Here is a 13,172-nt window from a genome sequence, read left to right as displayed (position 1 = left end):
TGAGAGCTGGCCACTCCCATTCAGGCTGCATTAATATGTACCCAAGGCCTCTCCAGCTGTTTATCCAAGTGGTCTTAACTAGCCAGCTCACCAACTCTTAACAGAAACTCGGACAAAGTGACCTCTTAAAGCTTCAGGTTCATCACATGAGGCAGCACTTCGAGCTGTTATACAGGAACCACTTTCACCCAATCAGGCCCTTGGCACTTACCAATCATACGAGGAAGAAACCATTCATCTGCTCACGTCATTTACAAAAGAGACAGGAGGAGGCCATTCAACCCCTTGAGTCACTAATGCAGAAACAGGAAGAGGATTTTCAGCCCATTGAGTCACTTATACTGGAACAGGAGGAGGCCATTCTCTCCCCCCCCCCCAATTCACTTGTACAGGAACAGAATGATGTAATTCATGTTCAAATGACAAACAAATGGACAAACGTTGTTGATCCTTGCTCCATTGCACATGGTACAAAGATGGGTCTTTAACGTGGTTTTCTCGCAGTGAAGTTAAGCATTTTCTTTGAAGAGTCATGGATGCACCTTCTAACTCCGAGAAGACAGACTCATTTTCTCTATGCAGGTCAGAACCTGCTTGGAAATGCTCACTGTTTTAGAAGAAAGGAGTTGTGGCTGCTCTTGGGCTTTGTTAACAACGTGACATTCACACACCGACTACACATTAACGCGGAGAGGGCTCATTCAGAACCCGTGCCTCTCTCTCTCTGTCACTGCAGGGTGATACAGCGGCACATAAGCGAGTAGGAAAACCCCATTAGTTTGATGAATGGACTCTCGACTTCAAATATTGTTAATCTTGTCCACGTTGTTCTTGTTTGGGACACATAATCTGTATGCCTTACTCTATCCACGTTTTATTTCATCCTATGATCTGCATATCATTGCTTACTGGGATCTGCCTGTACGGGTGCAAACAAAGCTTATCACTGTACTTTGGTGCACATTGCAATCAATCAATCAACTCTGAGTAAAGTATAGCATTTCTCAGGCTATCAATGTTTCTTTTGGTAATAAGTGATCGTCGCCAACACTCAAGTTTCAGTGCAACTCTCTCACAGCTCTACAGACTAAACACTCTGTTTCTTCAGTCTCTCCCCATGGTACCACCATCAGTGTCTGTGGTAATGAGATAATTCCTTACAAATGAGTTCAAATCTGTAAACAGTTCTGAAATATTATTTCAGTAAGTCTCTACAATTGCAGGAAGTTGGTTTTACTTACGTATTTGAATCATCGTGCAATGAAGGGCAACATAACATTTAATACACCCATTTCTTCAACCTAAGTGTGTATTATTCTGATGAATCCTGATCAAGGAAATACAGGTCCTTTGAACAACGCTGCCCAGTATCACATCACTTAGTCAATGCAAAATGAGATGTATTCCATTTGTTTCCCATATCCGATCATTTGTCTGCCTTGCAATTTGCTGTAATTAAAACACTGTTACATGTGTTACCACATGAGTAACAGCCTTCACTGCAGCAAAGAGTGCTGCTCTCCATATTGTCTTCAATAACAAATGATCAATCAACTAAATAATTGACTTTCACTCATCTGTCAATAACCATGTCTAAAGTATTCTGCAAAATTTAACACACCACTCCCACTGCTTCTCATTTGTTAATGCTTCAACTAACATAAACTTGACACATTGCTCAAAGATGAATTCCCTTTCGTCAGTTAAATCTGATTCTGCCAAGAAGAGTCATGCCTCCCCAAGTGTCTAGTTATAACATTCCTTACAAAAGATTCAATGGTATTCCTAAGCATTGACAAGTTGTCCAAACGTCCGTGATTTAATTTTGTAATTCTTACGTCTCCCATTTTAAATATTTTGGATCACAGAAGCTACTTTCTCGTGAGCAGGAATTAGAATTTACAGAGCATAATGAATTTTGAAGAATATTCAATCATCCTTTGTAGTTACAAAAAGATGTTGATAGGAAAGATTCAGAGGGATATTGTTCAGGCGCAGGCAGATGGGACTCGGTTAATTTGGGATTATGGTTAGAATGGACTCGTTGGACCAAAGAGTCTGTTTCCTTGCTGTCTGACTCTATAATTCTTTCACGAGCTGTGTTGCCATCTTCCTGAACACTGTGATGCAGCTCATCTGATGTAGCAACTTACCAGCCTTCAATTCAATTAATTTTATACGTAACTTCTCTTTATTAATTCTAATCTCACACTTTTTCATTTTCACCAGTTCCCCTGTCCCCTAACATTTCCGGAGCACTTTATGTATATTTTTTTTCTGCGGAGACAGGCTGATTGTATTGCCCTCCACGGGAGGACAGAGGTGGCCTCTGACAATAAGTGAACACATCGGAGCACTGCACTTGGGAGGTGATGGTCATGGCACCTACTCCTGCTCAGAAAGTTCCAGAATCAAAAAAGTTCAACGAAACTGTCGTTTCATGGTCACTGAAAGCACAGTCCTCTTCCTGTGGGAGGTTACGAGTTATGTTGAAAGAGTTGAAATTAAGCTGTGACCGCATCATTTTAGAATCAAACTGGCTTCACTCTTTCTATCTGACATAGGTCCAGGGAGAGACAAGAATATGTTTTCAATCAAACTATTTCTAACTGGAAGAGAAGCCAGAAGAGAATTGCAAGCAGAAAGATGTGGATGATGGCTTATTCAGAAACAGAATCGAGGCAGGATTGAAGACATGGGATATTATGGAGATGGTAGCTGACAAGTTTGTTGATAGAGGGAATATTACGATACGAATCAGCGCAAGACAAAATTGGCCACTGGGATTATGAACAGATTATGAACAATGAAGGGTAGTAAATTCATGGAATAGGAGTGGAATTTGTGATTGGAAGTGAATACAATGCTTCTTTGCCAAATATAGGTGACCGAAGCAATGACGGCATTCATAGTGGATCTCAGAGAATACAGCAGAATATATACAGATTTGAAAGTTGGATTGAGAAATGGCAGATGGGGTTTAATCTCAGCAAATGCTAGGTGATGCATTTTGCAAGATACATTGGAAGAACCATACATTAAATGCTAAAGTCCTAGGAAAAAATGATGTAGTGAGAGATCAGGGTGTTCAGGTTCATTGTTCCCTGAGGGTAGCAACGCAGGTCAGTAGCGTGGTCAAGAAGGCATACGTCATGCTTTCCTTCGTCAGAAGGGATATTGAGTACAAGAGTTGGCAGGTCATGTTACAGTTGTATAAGACATTGGTTTGGCCACATTTAGAACACTGTGTACATTTCTGGTTGCCACTTTCCCAAAAGGATGTAAATGTTTTGGAGAGGTTGCTGAGGAGATTCAGGAGAGTGTTGCCAGGTAGGAAGGGCGCTATCTATCGAAAGGGTTGAGTAGGATTACTTTGAATAGAAAGACGCAGGTTGAGGGTGGACCTGATGGATGTCTACAGAATCATGTGGGGTATACTAAGGGTGAATAGCAATAGGCTTTTTTTTCCCACAGTGGAGCATTAAGTTGGTAAGAGTCACGAGTTCAAAGTGAGAGTGAAAAATCTTAAGGGAGATATGCGAGGAACATTCTTCACGCAGAGTGTGATGTGTGCCTGGATCGCGTTGCCAGCAGAGGAGGTAGAGGAGCACGCAACAGCATCACTTAAGATGTATCTGGACAGATACGTGAATGGACAGGGAGCAAAGGGATACAAACCCTTAGAAAATACACGACAGGTTCAGATAGAGGATTTGGCTCAAGGCAGGATTGGAGAGCCGAAAGGCCTGTTTATGTGCTGTAATTTTCTTTGTTCTTTGTTATTTGTTCACATAAGTAATAAGTCGAGAGACGTAGACGTACCAGGAACACCAACAATTGCGAGTAAGGTGTAGGAACCTGCCTGAAAAATCATCAAAACACATTGTATTCTCAATGTGAACAATATCCACTCCTTAGTAACCCTGTAAAGACCATCGGATAAACTCCTATCCATTGTTGCAAGATTCCAGACTAATGTTCTCAGATTCTGATACATTGTTGTAAATTCCAGTTTAAAGTTCTCAGATTCTGAGCTCTCTTTCCCCCCTCTCTGGAGCTGCTGATCCCAGTCCTGTTGAAGGTGATACTGTTGCTAATACTATGGAATAAACATTGAAAGAAGCACCCTATTAATAAAAGAGAGAAACTCTCCAGTGACACAGTAAGGATCCATGGAGACTGACATCAATGACAATCACTGAACAAACAACTCCAGTTGCCCACATTCACTGCAATACTTTTAATGACACAATAATAGCTGCTCTGGGTGGGATGTTGACATTGCCTGCCATTAGTCTTATTGTCCATATTCAATGTATTGAATGTTCAGAGATAGAATGTAAGTGTCACTGCTTAAAAACAAAAGAATATGAGACAGCGACTGTGGAGACTTCCAGCCACCAACATTCTTTTCTTTTTAAATAATCAGAGTAAAGTAAAACACAGGGAAAGAAACTGAATTCATCTGGAAGACTTAATGATGAGTTACAATGTCACAATGTAACTACATAGTAGTTACAAGACTAAGTTCAACAGGCAGGAGCAGGCAGGGATGATGGGTCAGTTTTTGAATTGTAGTTCGGAGGTAGAACCAGCCAGTGTGTGTTTCAAAGACTATGAGGTTGGAGGTTGTGAATGGGCGATCCTTGAGGTAATAAGGTAGTAAATGGTCTGGGAGACGATAGTCTGGTGTTGGGAAGTGAGGTCGTTGAGTCGACTGTAGGAGGAGGTGTCCACAAGTTGGTGCTTGTGTTCAGCGACGTAAAGTTTGGTGTTCCAGAAACCACTGCAACCCTCCCGCTTTTCCACTGGTTTTATGTTGTGGTTGGGTTTCCAGCAGGGGGTATATCGAGCTACGCATTGCAAAGGTGAGTATTTGCAGTGTGTGAGAGTCAATGGGCAGAAGTGAGTGTAGTGACCACCACGAACGAGAAGGTGCTGGGGAAGCTGAAAGGTCTGAAGGTGAATAAATCTACCAGATCTGATGGACTGCGCCCTATTGTTCTCACGTGATAGTACAGGAGATTATGCAGGCATTGCTTGTGATCTTTCAGCAATCATTGGAGTCATGGAGAGTCCCAGAGGACTGGCAAATATAGTTGTCCTTTTTCAGGAGAGAGGGATGCAGAATACAGGAAATTATATGTGACCAGGCAAGCTGAAACCATTGGTAACTCAGTTTAGTGGATCCTTGTGTTTATGAGTCGAAATCTTGAGTATAAAAGTATGAAAGTTGTGGAATATATTGAAAGTTGTGTGATTAAGTTGCAGCATAGGAAGGGGTAAATTTACAAGTGCTATTGAAAAAGCACACTTACAAGTGTGGTTCAAACAAAGAAAATCAGTTTGAAGCAGATTTTGTCCGAAACCCTGTCGTTAGGGCATGGAGAACAGCTGGTGGCTAAATAAACTAAAAATATGTCAGGAAAGAACAAATTGAAGCTGTTGCTCCGGAGGTCTCCACGATTAACATGTAGTTTACATCGAATAAAAAACGAAGCTGGATATTTGAAAAGATTGTGGATTCATTCCGTTTTTCTCAGCAACACAATACATATCTTATATACGAAGAAGGATGATGAGTGCAGAGCAGGAGATGCCGTCTTTATAGATTTCAGTAAAGTCTTTGATACGGTTCCACACAATAGGCTGCTCTCAAAGGAGAGATCACACAGAATCCATGGCGCGCTGGCAATTTGCATACGCAATTGGATTGATGGTAGTGAGTGGAGGGTAATATTGGAAGAATTCTCTCGGACTGGAGGTCTATGAGCAGTGAAATGCCGTTGGTGGGTCGTTGGTTGGCCCATTACTATTTGTTATCTATATCAATAATTTGCATGAGAATATACAAGGCATGTAAAAGAAGTTTACAGATGACAATAAATTAGGTGGTATTGTGGATACTGAGAAAGGTTATCAGAAGTTGCAGCAGGACCATGACCAGCTGGGGAAGTGGGTCGAGAAATGGCAAATGGAGTTTAATACAGGTAAATGTGAGGTCTTGCATTTTGGAAAGTCAAGTCAAGGTAGGACCGTAAAGGAGTAGTTGAACAGAAGAACCTTGGAGTTTAGATGCATGGTTCTCTGAAAGTGGAGTTACAGGTAAATACAGCGGTGTGGAAGGCTTTTGGCACACTGGCCATCATCATCAATCAGAGCCTTGAGTATCAAAGATGGGAAGTTTTCGTTGCAGTTGTAGAGGATCTTGGCGAGGATGCACTTGGAGTTTTGTGTTCAGGTTTGTTTGCCTTGCTATAGGAAGGATGTTATTGAACAGGAAATAGTGCAGAAGGAATTAACAAGAATGTTTCCAGGACTTAATGATTTGAGATCTAGGGGCAAGTTGGACAAGCTCGGACTTATTTAGAGCATAGGAGGCTGAGGGTGAGCGGGGGACGTTATTTTGGTGAATGTGACCATGAGAGACACGGATAGTATGAATTTACTCAGTGTTTGCCCAAGGATTGGGGAATTGAGGACTAGAGGGCACCAGTTCAAGATTAAACAGCAATGAATAAAAGGGAACCTGAGGGGCAACTTTTTTATAAAGAGGATGGTACAGATATGGTTTGAGCTGCCAGCAGAAGAGATTGAGACGTGTACAATAACAATACTTAAATTGCATTTGGATAAATACATGGCTCGGAAAGTAGTAGAAGGATATGGGCAACGTACAGGAAAATTGAATTAGCAAGGACTTAAGTTTTGGCTGGCATGGATCAGTTCGGGCCAAACGTCTGTCTCAGTTCTGAAGGAATTTGCGATTCTATCTTCCACCTGAAGCAGCATTTCACTTGCATTCGTTCAGTCCAGTCTCCTGTCACTGCTGCTCACAATGCAGTCCCCTTCACTTTTGTGGAGATAAAAATGAGCGTGGGAGTGTGGTGCAGGAAAAGCCCACAGCAAATGAGCCAGCATCAAGGAGCAAGAGTACATTTGTCGTTGATTAAGGTTGTGGATGTTGGCAGGTAGGGGGCAGAGAGATAAATGAGAGAGGCGGGGACAGAGGCGAAGACAGTTGGAAGGCCAAAGGTGGATGCAGCTGGCATGTCCTGCTGATTGGTCGGAGCAGAGTGTGGAGTGCATAGGTGGGAAGGAAGATGGACAGGTCCGACAGTTCAAGAAGGATGTGCCGAGTTGGAAGACTGGTTCATAGATAAAGTTGAGGAGAGGAAAATGATGCAACTGGCGAAATCCACATTGATGCCGTGCACTTGTCGAGTCCCAAGGCAGAATATGAGACGTTCTTACCCCTTGTGTTGAGTGACAAGAGTTTTGCGAAAGAGGAGGCCCAGGAGGTGGATGTCTCTGCTGCAGGAGGAGGAGGATTTGAAGTAGACGGACATGGGGTGGTGTTGTTGTTCAGAGCGTGTGTCCCAGAGATGTTCCCTGAAACATTCTGGAAGTGAGCATCCTTTCTCCCCAATGTAAAGGACACCACATTGGGAGCAACAGGCACAAAATCTGAGATGCTTGGACGTGCAGGAATAGCTCTGCTGCACGTGGAAATATCGTTTGGGGCCTTGGCTGGATGTGGGTGCGCAGGTTTTACGTCACTTGCAGTGGCAGGGGAAGGTGTTGGGAGAGCAGGGTGCGTTTGTTGAGGGCATAGAACTAAATATGAAGTCGTGAAGGGAATGGTCTCTCAGAAATGCAGATTGGGTGGGAGGGGAATTTATTCCTGGAGGCGGGATCAGTTTGTAGGTGGTTGATATGTTGGACAAAGCATTGGTAGGATGGAAGGTGAGGACCAGGAGGTTCGGTCCTTGTTGCGATTGGAGGGGTGGGGTTCAAGGGCAGAGGTGCAGGAAATGGACGAGATGGGCTGGAGGGGATTGTTGACTTCCTGGGAGGGGAAATTGCAGCCTTTGAATTAGAAGACTATCTGGGTTGTTCTGGAGTCGAATTGCTCCTCTTGGGAGTAGATACGTTGGAGACAGAGCAATTGGGAATAAGGGATAGCGTATTTACACTGGGGGTGGGTGGGTGGGGCTACAGTCCAGGTTGCTGCATAGAACATTCGACATTGAACATCGAACATTACAACGCAGTACAGGCCCTTCGGCCCTCCATGCTGCGCCGCCCTGTCATAGTAATCTGAAGCCCATCCCCCTACACAATTCCATATACGTCCATATGCCTGTCCAATGACGACATAAATGCACTTAAACTTGGCGAATCGACTACCGTTGCAGGCATATCATTCCATACCCTTACTACTCTCTGAGAAAAGAAACTACTTCTGACATCTGTCTTATCCCTATCTCCCCTCACTTTAAAGTTGTGTCCCCTCGTGTTTGGCGTTCCCATACTTGGAAAAAGGCTCTCCTTGTCCACCCTATCTCACCCTCTGATTATCTTGTATGTCTCTGTTAAGTTACCTCTCAACCTTCCTCTCTCTACCGAGAACAGTCTCAAGGCCCTCAGCCTTCCATCATAAGCCATTCTGTCCGTACCAGGCAACCAGTAAATATCCTCTGCACCCTTTGCAAAGCTTCCACATCCTTCTTAGAATGCGGTGACCAGAACCGATCACAATACTCCAAGTGTGGCTGGACCAGAGCTTTGTGCAGCTGCAGCATAACCTACTGGTTCCGGAACTCAATCCCTTTATTAATAAAAGCCAAAACACTGTATGCCTTCTTAACAACCATGTCATTCTGGTTGGCAACTTTCAGGGATCTGTGTACATGGACACCGAAATCTCTCTACTCATCTGCACTGAAAAGAATCTTACCATTAGACCATTACTTTGCATTCCGATTACTCCATCCAAAGTGCATCACCTCACACTTGTCCACATTAAACTCCATTTTTTCCTTTTTAATTGTTTTTTTCATGTGCAGTAGTCTGTGGGTTTGTAGTAAATGTCCATATTGATCCGTCACCGGAAATGGAATTGGAGTCATCCAGGAAGGGAAGGGAGGTACCAAGATGGTCTAGGTGAACTTGAGGTTGGGGTGGAAGGTGTTCATGAAGTTGCTGACCTGTTCAACTCCTTGTGGGAGCAGAAGGCGGCGCCGATATATTAATGAATATACCGGAGGAACAAGTGAGGATTGGTGCCAGTGTAGCTGGAGAAGATAAACTGTTCCAAGCCCCAAACGAAGAGGTATGTAAAGCTGGGGCTCATGCGGGTGCCGATGGATAGCCCTTAGTTTGTTGGAAGTGGGAAAATTTTGAAGAAGATGTCTTTGAGGGTGAAAACCAGTTCAGCAAGTCGAATATATTTGCTGCTGGAGGCATACCGGTTGGATCAGCCCGAGAGGACGAAATGGAGGGCTTGGAGGTCTTCATCATGGCGGTTGACCATGTACAGGGATTGGATGTCCATGGTGAAGGTGAGGCGTTGGGGGCAGTGAAACGAAAGTCATGGAGGACGTGGAGGGCGAGGTTCGCATCCCGAATGCCTGTGGGGAGCTCCTAGACAAATGGGGACAGGACGGTGTCACGGTTGGAGGAGATATGATCGGAGGGGCAGGAGCAGGCGGAGACTATGGGTCAAACGGAATAGTCAGGTTTCTGAATTTTAGGTCGAAGGTAGAAACAGGTGGTGCAGTGATCTGGGACGATAAGAGTGCAGGGTATGGATTGGAGATCCACTGAAGTGTTGAGGTAGTAATACTCTGGGAGATGATAGTTTAGTTATGGGGGTGAGACTCCTCTGCTTTGGGGAGAATGGATAGCCACTTGTGGAATCATTCAGGGAATATCCCTTGGGCACACGGACCCAACAACCCCACTGCCCCGTGGCTGAAAACTACAACTTGCCCCCGCATTCGGCCAAGGACATGCAAGTCCTGGGTCTCCTCCACCTGAAAATTCAAGCCACCTGACGTCTGAAGGAGGAACATTCATCTTTCCACTTTGGACCGTCCAACCACATGGCATCTATGTCATTTTCAACAGTTTCCTCATCTCACTTCTTCCAAACTTATCCCAGAACCAATCCTCCAACTCAGCACTGGCCTCTTGGGCCGTCCTACCTATCCATTTTCCTTCCGATCTATGGACTCCACCCTCTGCTCTGAAATATCACAGTCACCCCTCCTTCTGCATTTACCTATCACCTTCCTAGATCCTTTCCCCCTAGACGCACCCTGCTCTCCTTTATCTCTCAGCCCCCTTGGGTCCACATTCATGACAAAGGGACTATGCTCGAAAGTTCGATTCTCCTACTCCTCAGATGCTGCCTGACCTGCTGTGCATTTCCAGCACAAAACACTTTTACTCTGATCTCCAGCATCCACAGCCCTCACTTTCTCCAAAACCAAACAGAGACTGCGTTGAGGAATACTCCCACTCTCTCTGTAGGAATAAACCTGACCTTCTCAATGCTACCTATTACAATAACCTACCTTGTTCTCATGCTAAAATTTCAGTGCTGGGCTGCTGCAATGCACCAATCAAGCACAACCCTAGCTCTCGTAATAGCTCGCTTTACGCTTTAGTACGTTACAGCCTGTAGGGGTTAATATTAAATTCCATAACTTCATAGCTATACCCCATTATGGATGTTCTCCGTTTTTCGCACAATCTCCCTCCCAGTTCCTCTATAACCTTGTTTTGTCTGTGTCTTGTTTACCTTGTACTCAACTAAGCGAACCCATTACCCCCATTCACGAATTAATTTACACCCATTTTACATCGGTTTCTCTTTCATCACAGCTAAAAGCCCGTTTGTCTTTTGCACTCAGCCTCCACATTCTCCATTTCCGAATATCCCCCCTTCACCTCTAAAAATGTATTAAAAGTTCATTTTCTAATCCGTTTCATTTCTGAAGATGAATCACGCTGGAGTTGAAACTTGAACTCTGTTTCTCTGTCTCTGCAGATACTGCTTGAACTGCTGAGTTTCTCCAGAAATGAACAGGAACAAGAAACTATTTTCAATATAAAAAGAAATATGGATACTCGAAATCTGAAACACAAATACAAATTCTTGGAGAAGTTGAGAGTTTTGAAGAAGGCTCACAGGACCTGAAAGATTCACTCTGCTTTCCCTCCACAGATGTTGCCAGACCTGCTTTGTTTCTCCAGCAATTTATGTTAAAGGTCCTCAAACACCCTGTCAACATAGAGCGCCATAGACTGGGAAATGAACAATAACGCAAGGTGCACAAATTCATTGGTTCTGAAACTACATAAGGCTGGAATCACCGACACTACACAACTGTCAGTCATGGTCAGGGAGAGACATAGAGTGAAACACATTCACATTAAACATAGAAGATGGCTCTACTGGAGAGGAAACGATTCAGATTAACATGTGGAAGGGTTTTGAGGGATGTGAAAATTAGGGGTTTGACACCATGGATAGCCCTTCAGAAGAATGCAAATATCAAAATTGAAGTGTTACCACATCAGAGACTAGAGCAGTGGTCATAGGTGAATTTGGGGGACAGGCAGTAGAACTATATTGCAGATAATGCCGCTTAAAACAGTATATTCATGTGGTTCTCTAGACCACAGCAGCAGCAGGAGCAGGATTGTTTTCAAACACAACATGTAATCTTTTGCTCGGGATCATCCCTCAGTCCACCATTATCATCGAACTGATCTATAATTCAGTGCTAAGTTTGGGTGAGCATTCCAGGATCGGAACAAGGTGTACTTAAACCTGATGAAAACCCATTTAAGCTACTTCACTTAACTGCTTATTTTCCAAAAAGCAGAAATGACATCTGGTAGAGAGGTTTAAGTGATTCAACAACCAACAGTCCTGCCACATCCAGTCATAAGTGGTGATAGAAGGTTAAACAGCTCACTTGGGGGTGGGGGTGGGGGTGTTACAGAAAGACCCCCAACTTAAATATTGGAACAACTCTGCACATCAGTGTAAAAGAGAAGAATGTAAGGTCCGCACCATCCTCAGCCGGAAACCTTGTCTGGATGATTCAACTCACATTTGTGATGATTCTAAAAAAATCATCACAAATGATTCACTGCAAGTGCCATGAAGAAACAGCTGAACACAGCAGATACGACAAATGCAATGGGCCCTGAAACTATTCCTACAATAGGACTGAAGAGTTGTGCTGCACTGAAGAGTTGTGTCCCTGGGGAAGCTGTTGCATTCCAGCTCCAACGTTGACATTTCCCTGGCAATGTGGATAATTGCTCAGTCATGTCCCATCCCCTAAGAGGAGAATTATTACAATCAGATCAATTACAACTCCCTCAATCCCACCAAGACAGTCAAATTAATGGGAATTCTTTTTGACAGAGCTGTCCACCAGCACGGAAATAACCTGCTCAGTGTGGTTTCTCATATGTCCTCATGTGGAGTTGGTGCTGTTGTGGACATGTCACTAGATTATTGATCAAACCAGAATAATGCTCTGGCAGCTGTTGGAAGTGAAAAACAATTCAAAAAATATCGAGATGTAAACTCTGGTGGAAGTAGTTGTCCTTCCACAATGTACTTTCCGGAATTCAATCCCCTGTACTGTCCTAGTCTGGCCGAAAAGTAACTCCAGAAACGCAGACATGTGATGCACTCTTCAATGGTCGCTGAATCGGCCAAGCAAGACACTTAATTGTCTCAAACTGTTCTGCGGTCCCAAAGGATAAAACCAGGCAGAATACCCAGCACCAGCCTCGGTATTGGAAAAGGGAATGGGAAACACAGTCCGTTCACCTTGCAGAGACCTCCTCCCTCACATTTGAGAGCTTGAGACAACTTTCACAGAGCTTTCCCACAGACTGCTCGGAAACATAGGGAAAGGTGTAGGCCATTCAACACATTGAGCCTTCCCCATTCTTGTTCATAGCTGAACATATCCCGAATGTCCTTCTCCCACAAAATATCCGCATCCTTAACGTGATTAACCATTGGAAAAGGTATTAAGTATTAAATTCAAAAGTCCCTTCGATGCATCATTTTGTTCCCCCGTTCAATATAATTATGTCATATTCCTGCGCTATCTGTATCCCTTTCGTGCCGAGATATCCATATTTATATTCAGTCCCTTCCCTTCATCAGCCTTATGTGTGAGAGAATTCCCCAGGTTCACCAGTCTCTGAGTGCAGGCATTTATTCTCATCTCAATGCAGAGAGGCCTGTCTGTACCTAATACTGTGGCCCATTGTTTTAGACGTCCCAGCCAATGGAATTATCATCCCTGCTTCCAATCTGTCTCACCCTGTCAGAGTTTTATACATTTCAC

Source organism: Chiloscyllium punctatum, chromosome 13 (genome assembly GCF_047496795.1).
Source record: "Chiloscyllium punctatum isolate Juve2018m chromosome 13, sChiPun1.3, whole genome shotgun sequence".
Taxonomy (NCBI): Eukaryota; Metazoa; Chordata; class Chondrichthyes; order Orectolobiformes; family Hemiscylliidae; genus Chiloscyllium; species Chiloscyllium punctatum.
The sequence above is the reverse complement of the archived record's forward strand: the minus strand, read 5'-3'. Positions refer to the sequence as shown.